An 8,957-nucleotide genomic window follows, 5' to 3' on the forward strand; every position below is an offset into this window, starting at 1 on the left:
AGCACATTCCATGATTCATGGCGAGGGCAATTTTCCAAGGCCCAAGGTTGCCCCCCTTTTCCTTTTGGTGTGGAGCAAAGTTGTTGCTGAAATGGCTCTGAACAAAATGGAGTAACTTAGGGAAGTTTGCTGAGCCAGTTCAAGCTAAGGCAGAAGAATTATGAGTTCAACATCAGCCTGGCCACTTTTAAGCAAGATGCTGCCGGGCGTGGTGGCACTTGCCTTTAGTCCCAGTACTTGGGAGGCAGAGGCGGATGGATCTCTGTGAGTTCAAGGCCAGCCTGGTCTACATAGCGAGTTCCAGGCCAGCTCAGGCTACGGAGACCTTGTCTCAAAAAGACCAAAAAAAAAATGCAAGCTGCTGTCCGAAAAACAACATCCAGGCCTGATGGTGTATGACTGTAATTCCAGCACTTGTGGGAGGTAGAGGCAGGAGGAGAGTCAGAAGTTCAAGGTCATCCTCAGCAGCATAGTGAGTTCAAGACCAAACAGAGCTACATGAGACCGTCTTAAAAAAAATTGTGTGTGTGTGTATGTATGTTTGTGTATAAAGTATTGAATGCTATGAAGAGAAAACCAGGTAGAGTTAGAAAACTGGAAGCAGGGGTGGTCCATTTTTATAAAGATGACAGGTTTGGCCTGAAGAGATGGTTCAACAGTTAAGAGCACTTGCTGCTCTTCCAGAGGCCCTGAGTTCAGTTCCCAGCATCCACATCAGATGGTTCACACCTGCCTATAACACAGCTCCAAGGAATCTGACGCCTTCTTCTGGCCATCTCCAGCACATGCACACACCTGGCATATATTCACAGACATATACACATAAATAAAAAACAAAATTGCCAGGTGTGGTGGTGCCATGACTTTAGTCCTAGCACTTGGGAGGCAGAGGCAGAGGCCAGCCTGGTCTACAAAGTGAGTTCGAGGCCACCTGGAGCTACAGGAAGACCCTGTCTCAGTAAGATCCCCCCCAAAAAAAAACCCTTTCCAAAAAAATCATTTTTTAATAACAGGTTAAAAAGATTAACTTCTGCTGGGCGTGGTGGTGCACGCCTTTAATCCTAGCACTTGGGAGGCAGAGGCAGGAGGATCATTGGAAGTTCGAGGACAGCCTGGTCTACATAGTGAGTTCCATGACAGCTGGGGCTACAGGGAGACCCTGTCTCAAAAAGACAAAAAAAAAAAAAAAAAAAAAAAAGGTTAACTTCTAAGCTGAGCCTGGTGGCACAGGCTTGGGAAGCTGAGGCAGGGGAATCTCTAGTTCAGAGCCTGTCTGGGCTAGAGTGAGTTCAAGGTCAGCAACTTAAGCCCTGTCCTAAAAGGTAAAGGGGCTGGAAATGTAGCTCAGTGTAACTTCTCCCAGAGACTTGAAGAAGGTGACAAGAAGGCGCTTTGGGGAATCTGGGGTAAGGTTTCCAAGCAGAGAGAGCAGCCAGTGTCCAGGCCCCAAGGCACGGTTCCCTTCAGTGTGCTCAGACAGCTTCTAAAGAGACTCAGCCAGGTCGAGCAGGAGAGCCCTGGGGTAGAAGACAAGGTCTATGAAGGAAAACAGGGCAGCTTACATGGTTCCTGGGGAGCATCAGAGATGATACCATCCAAAGATTCCATCAGAGAGAGGGCATGCTCTGATGCAGCTATGGTGGGAACTGGATGCCTGCTCAGTTAATAGGCCTGTCTTAATACATTTTGGGTTTTGCTATTATAAAAGAATAATAATATAAAAGAATTCCCTGAGACTGGAAATTTAAGGACACAGGTTAATCTCTCTCTCTCCCTCTTTCCCTCCCTTCCTCCCTCCTCTCCACCCGTGTGTGTGTGTGTGTGTGTGTGTGTGTGTGTGTGTACAAAGCATGTGTGTGGAGGCCAGAGGTCAATCTTGAGTGTCATTCCTCAGTCACTCTCCAGCTTCTTTTGTAAGATGGGATCTCTCATTGCCTGGGCTTACCAAGTAGGCTATGGTGGCCAGCCAACAAGCTCCAGGGATCTACCTTGTCTCCACTTCCCTTCTCCAGTGCTGGGATTACAAGTGCTTGCCGCCCACGCCTGGCTTTTTTGACATGGGTCCTGAGGGATCAAAGTTGGGTTCTCATGTTTGTACAGCAAATACTTAACCAACTGAGCCATCTCACACAGGTCATTTCTTATAGTTCTAGAACCAGGAAGCTGAAGATTTAGGGGCTTCATCTGATGACAGTCTGAGGGCAGAGGGCCACCTCCTTAGAACTGGCACTAATCCACTCACACAGGAGACCATCAGGCCTTGAACACCTTAGACCCCACCCCCCAACATTGTGGCGTTAGGAATTAAGCTTCCAATACACAAGCCTTGGGGACACTAGCAAGTCTTCAAGGAGTGAAGAGAGGTGAGGTTACAAGAGATGCTTCAGGAAAAGTACATGATGGCAGCAAGCTCCTGGTGTATATGGCATAGAGAGGGCTGTTAACTGAACCCCTACTATGGCTTGGCTCTGTGTTCTGAGACACCCCACCCTCCATATTTATTGTCCAGTTTGGACAATAAATTGTTCTCACAGAAATCCTATCAGACTCTCACAGGTACAGTTTTCTGTGTTGCTGGAGTCCTATGAAGCAACCTCCACTTCCATCATCTGATTTTGTGTGTGTGTGTCTGTCTGTATGTGTGTCTGTCTGTCTGTGTCTGTGTGTCTGTGTCTGTCATCTGCCTGTCTGTCTGTGTCTGTGCCACATGTGTACAGGTGCCCATGGAAGCCAGAAAAGTGTATTGGATCCCCTGACGCTGGAGTTACAGATGGTTGTGAGCTACCTGACAGGTACTGGGAACCAAACCCTGGTCTGCTACAAGAGCATCAAGTGCTCCCACCCATGGAGCTATCGCTCAAGCCCCTTTGAGCCCCGACACCATCCAACCTTAACTATCTTCCATCTGACCTTAACCAACTTCCATCTGCCAGTCATTACAGACACACAAATTCCAACTTAAATCAGTGTATATATTGTATAGACTCAGCTTACAGATGCATCACCTCCCTGACCCCTGATCACAGGCCCATGGCCAAGTCTGTGTGTCTCCTCTGTCTCCTGTGGGGCTTTGGAAGTGCGCTTCTACCCAGAAGACAGTTCACCTTGAAGAGAGCCACAGTTCATCTTCACTCCTTCGTGGCAGAAGGCAGGTTGTACTAGAGCAGAACCCTCGTCTAGCTGGTTCAACACAGCTGCAATGGCTGGTCCACTGGAGGCACAAGTTTGAGAAACATTCAGAAAGGTTTCAGAGGCCACATGCTTCAGAGTGGCATGTGGGGACCTGAGGAAGCCTGGGTTGACCAGGGGCTTCACCAGTTTTCATGGGGTGGGAGAGGGTGGACGTGATCCACCTAACAGCCTCTTCATTCATTCTTACCTCCTCCATTGGGTTGACCAGTCAAACACACTACACGGCACACAGTAACAGAGTGAGAAGGTGGCTTAGTCTCCCTCCTAAACCACCCATGTGTCTCTTCATTACCCATTTGTCTCTTGAACCAGTTGAGGCAGAAGCAGCAGGATCTCTGTGAGTTCCAGGCCAGCCCTGTCTACACAGTAAATTCCAGCCCCCCCTGTGGGGGGATGCAAGGCAACGTAAGCTACAGCCAAAATAACCAGACACTGTCCCCACACACACATTGTCCAGACACACACACCCTCTGAAGGGGCCTTTTTTAAGCCCCTCTTTCTCCTCCCATTCCCTTCTTAACACACAGATAGGGAAGGAAAGTCACAAAAGGCTTCAAATTGCTGGGGATGTAGTTCAGTTGGTAGAGTACTTGCCTAGCATGCACATGCACAAAGGCTTGGGTTTGATCTCCAGCACCACATGAACCCAGCATAGTGGGTCACACCTCTAATCCCAGCACTAGGGAGGTAGAGGCAGAAGGATCAGGAGTTCAAGGACAGCCTTAGCTACATGCCAAGTTCAAGGCCAGGCTAGGCTACATGAGACCCTGTCTCAAATAAAAGAAAGGCTTCAAAATTAAAATGAAAAGAAGGATCTGGGGATTTGTGGTTCAACAGCAGAGTGCCTGCCTAGTGTGCACAAAGGCCTGGGTTCAATCTCAGCAACACACACACACACACACACACACACACACACACACACAGCACACAGCACACAGCACCAGAGTGGCTTAATTGTCTCTCTCCTAAATCACCCATGTCTCTTCATTACCCATCTGTCCCTTGAACCAGTTGAGGCAGAAGCAGGCAGATCTCTGTGAGTTCCAAGCCAGCCCTATCTACATAGTGAATCCCAGGCCAGTCAGGGTTACAGAGTGAGATCCTGTTGGGAAAAAAGACAAAAACAAAACAAGAATTCAGGTTGAAAGCTGGGTGTATTGGTGCTGTCATCTGATTACTAGGAAGACTGAGGTAGGAGGACTGCCAAATGTTCAAGGATACCCTGTGCTACATAGTACGTTTCAGGACAGCCTGGGCTACAGAGTAAGACCCTATCAAAAACAAAAATAAAAGTGAGAAGAAAGCATACCAGGAGTGGGCTTCTGGGAACTGTGCTCAGGGAAGGATGTTTCCAACAGTTATGTGAGTGGAACACCTGAGTCAAGTGACCAGCCAGCTGATCTTCAAGAAGGAGCGTAGAGTTCAAGTACAAAGGTCCTGAGAGATGCTTGCCACCATGGAAGACATTGCAGATATCCACACGGGTACTGCAGCAGCCTGACTGGGTGGGAAAATGATGATGAGGGGTCTCTCTGTATATGTGGGGCATATCTATCCATAAGCCTGTAGACCAACCAGCACACCTGTGTGTGGCCTCATGTGCACAGAGATATGTAAGGAGCCAGGTACTGAGCCATGTTGGATGGCAGATGACTGCACTGCTGCAGGGCTTGAAGCACAGGGCCAAGACTAGACAGGAACAAGTTCTGGCCCCAAATTGACTTTACCTGAGGCACAGCATAGAGGGTTGAAGGAGGACCTGGGCCCTCTAGGCCTGGCCAGAAAGAAGGCAAGGCACTGATTCTAGCTAGAGCCTCAGTCTGATCCCTCAAATTCACCAAGCCAAAGAGCTGTGGAACAGTTTCCTTTCCTGGCCTCTGAGGTGCAATGCTTCACCCTCCCCCTCTGCCCCAGAGGCTGTACAAATAGGGCAGGTGCCAGCTACCTCAAGCCAGAGGCATGTGAGCCAACAGCACAAAGCTCAGCCTCCCATCTCCTCCCCTGCATCAAGCAGAGCCAAGAGGAGGCCAGCCAACTTCAACTCCTCCGGATTATGGACAAGGCCACCACAGGTGCAGTAGAAAACCCTGCAGGGTTAAGGGCAGGTGCATGGGCCAAATGGCCCTTGGGGCATTGCATTCTGGATATCCAGGCAGAGAGTGTGCACACCCAGTGAAGCATGCATGAGTAAAGGGTGCATACCCAGTGAAGTGAGCACACCCTTTTAAGTGTGCACTCCAAGGGAAGGGTGCACACCCAGTAAAGTATGCACACTGAGTTTCCATTACAAAAGGAGATAATGCAAACAAACACCAGAACATTCTTTAGAAACACAGAGTTGGGAGAAGGTAAAGAGCACAGGGTGAGATAGTGTACACGTGTCCTCCCAGCACCCAGGGGCTAGAGGCAGGAGGATCAGTTCAAGGTTATCCTTGGCTGTAGACTGAGTTCCAGGCCAGCCTGGGGTAAAGGTACTTGCCATCAAACCTGATGACCTGAGTTTGATCCCTGTGACCCACATGGTAGGAGAGAGCTGATTCCCACAAATTGTTCTTTAACCTCCATGCACACATGCACAAAACAGATAAATGATTAAAAAGTCCATCAACAGACTAATGGATAATAAAGTGTAAGGGAGCCCCCTGTGTAGTATGTAGGTATTAGTTGATAGGTAAAAATGTTGGAGAGAGAGCGAGCGTGTGGATGGAGGAGGCACCGAGGCACAGATAGAATTCTCAGCGGGATACAGCTTTATTTCGCATGGGACACGTTTCCCTCGGGGAAGGGAAAAATGTCAGGGAAGGGAAAGATGTCAGGGAAGGGAAGGGAAAGATGTCAGCCCGCGGGCTGTGAGCTGGGACTTTATATATGGGGGCTTTAGGGTGTAGAAGGGGGGAATGTTTGGGGGAGAAATCAGGGAGGGGGAAGCAGGAAAAGCAGATAGGATTAGGGTCTGGAAGTGTTTACTTTTTCCCTCTTAAAATAAGAGAAAAGCTGTTGTGATAAACAACTTCTAAAATCTCTGGTTAACAGGTAGAATCTGCTTATCTTATCTTTGGAGATCAGAGGAAAGGCAGGCTGCTTCTCAGCAGAGTTTGTTTCCCTTGACTTCAAAGGTCAAGGTGCTTATCAGGTCAGTTTCCTTTTTTGGGCTCCAAAGTCTGTAGGTCCCTGTTGGGGAGGGGGGAAGCTGCTGCTATTTGGAACCCTAACATTAGTAACTAGGCATTAGGTGATAAAACAGAATCATGAAAATCATCAGTAATCATCAAAAAAATCAGGTTTTTTTAGGGCAAGAAAAATATGTGTAGTTTTATAAATGTACACATGACACCATTTGTGTTTAATTTTTTTTTCTTTGCCCTTAGGCATGTGGAACATGCTTAGAATCCCAGCACTTAGAGAAGCTGAAGCAGGAGGATCACTTGAGCCCAGGAGTTGGAAACCAGCCTAGGTAAAAGAGCAAAACCCAGAGAGAGAGAGAGAGAGAGAGAGAGAGAGAGAGAGAGAGAGAGCAGAAGGAATTCATAAAGTATATATATTTTTAATATTTTATTTTTATTTATGTGAGTGTTTTGCCTGCATGTATGTGAGTGTACCCGTGTCATGCAATGCCACGGAGGTCAGAAGAGGGCTTCGAATTCCCCTGGAACTGGAGTTAAGGATTGCTTGTAGCCACCATGTGGGTGCTGGGACTTGAACCCAGGTCTTCTGCAAGAGCAGTCAATACTCTGAACTGCTAAGCCATCTCTCCAGCCCCAATAAAGTATTTTTTTTTTATTTTATTTATTTTTTTTTATGTGTATGCATGTATTGCCTGCATGCAGGTAAGTGCACCCGTGCCGTGCAATGCCCGAGGTCAGAAGAGGCTGTCGGATCCCTTGGGACTGGAGTTATGGACAGTTATTAGCTGCCATGTGGGTGCTGGGATTCGAACCCAGGTCTTCTGCAAGAACAACCAGCATTCTTAACCACTGAACCATCTCTCCAGCCCATAAAGTATATTTTTTAAAAATTTTTATTCTGTTTATTATTGTTGTATGTGTGGGTTGATGCGATGCGTGTATGAGTGGGGGTGCTGGTGTGCAGTGTGGAGATCAAAGGACACCATGGGATCTGGGGATTGAACTCAGGTCATCAGGTTTGCATGGCAAAGGCTTTTAATGTGCTGTGCCATCTTGCCTATTCTTTTGTTTTGATTTTGAGGCAGGGTCTCATGTAGCCCAGGCTGGCCTCAAACTATGTAACCAAGGATGACCTTGAGCTCCTGATTCTCCTGCTTCCACCTCCTGAGTGGAATCACAGGAGTGCACAATCACACCAGCCTGAATTTGTTGCTTTCTTCTCCTCTGGTTTCACCCTTTGCAGTGACATCCTATGATGTCACTAGGTGGTGACACACAGGAACTATTTGCTACATGAATGTGCTGCACCCTCTAGCAACCAATGCACTCAGGACGGACACACAGAGGCCATGAGTAGCACTTTTTCCATTCCCTGCCTGGCACCCTGCATTCTGGCAGCACTCACAGCTAGGCACCTGGGTAGCACTCACCCTTGTTCCCAGCTAATACTGAGACATAAGTCTTCCTATGGGTGGAGGCCCCACTGACCCAGAAAACACTGAGTCCGCCAGCCAAGTCGCTTGAAGCTTGCTCTGATTTATGACTTGCTCAGAGGGAGAAAGGTGACCAGATGGCGTGAGTGTACACCCTCTGGCTTCACTTGGCTTTTTCTTTTCCTCTTATGTAAATTGCAAGTTCTCTCTACAGAAGCTTCCAGAGAAAAGGTTCTGACAACCGCAAAACTTCTATTTGGCTAGCATCTGTGGTCAAGGAATGGGAAGGATGCCAAGGTGCAAGAAATGTGAACTTGCCAACACTGGGCTCTGTGTGTGTGTGTGTGTGTGAGAGAGACCTCAGTCTCTGGCTACTATCTTTCGTTTCTTCACATTTATTTTTGGAAAGGAGGTGTAGCAGAGGTCAGAGGACAACTTTCAGGAGTCAGTTCTCCCCTTCCACCATGTGGATCCTGGGAATTGAACTCGTATCCTCAGGCTTAGCAGCAAGCCCCTTTACCAGATAAACCTTCTGGGCATTCTTCCTATTTTAAGACAAGTTCTGCCAGTTGTAGTGGAGCTGGAGGGTAGGAGAGACCAAGGAAGTGCTTGTTAGGTTGATCAGGTTAGCCCTGAACTCACTATGGCAGCCCAGGCTAGCCTTGAACTTGTGAGCCTCCTGCCTCAGGTTCCAGAGTAGGTAGGATTTACAGGCCCACACCTGATCCTGTCTCTTTTTCCTTACAGCTATTTTGTTGTTATTGGGTGTTTCCTATTGTCTCATGTAGTCCAGACTGGCCTTGACTTGCAATGTAGCCAAAGACAACCCTGAACTTTTTAAAAATATATTTTGTTATTTTTATTTTATGTGTGAGTGTATTGCCTGCATGTATGTGACTGCATCCATGTTGAGCAATGCCGCAGAAGTCAGAAGAGGGCTTCGGATTCCCCTGGAACTGGAATTAAGGACGGTTCATAGCCACCATGTGGGTGCTGGGAATCGAACCTGGGTCACTCTGCAAGAGCAGTCAGTGCTCTTAACCGCTGAGCCATCTCTCCAGCCCCTCTAGTGTTTTCTTTATTCTTCTGGCCACGCCCGCCCCCAGGGCTGTTGCTTGTCCCCCATCCTCCAGGAGGTGGCTCCTGATCATGCCTACCTCTGGGTGACTCAGTCTAGTTGAATATGGCAGCACTTGTCACAATTACT

This window comes from Nannospalax galili, unplaced genomic scaffold (genome assembly GCF_000622305.1).
Source record: "Nannospalax galili isolate Female #2095 unplaced genomic scaffold, S.galili_v1.0 scaffold218, whole genome shotgun sequence".
Classification (NCBI taxonomy): domain Eukaryota; kingdom Metazoa; phylum Chordata; class Mammalia; order Rodentia; family Spalacidae; genus Nannospalax; species Nannospalax galili.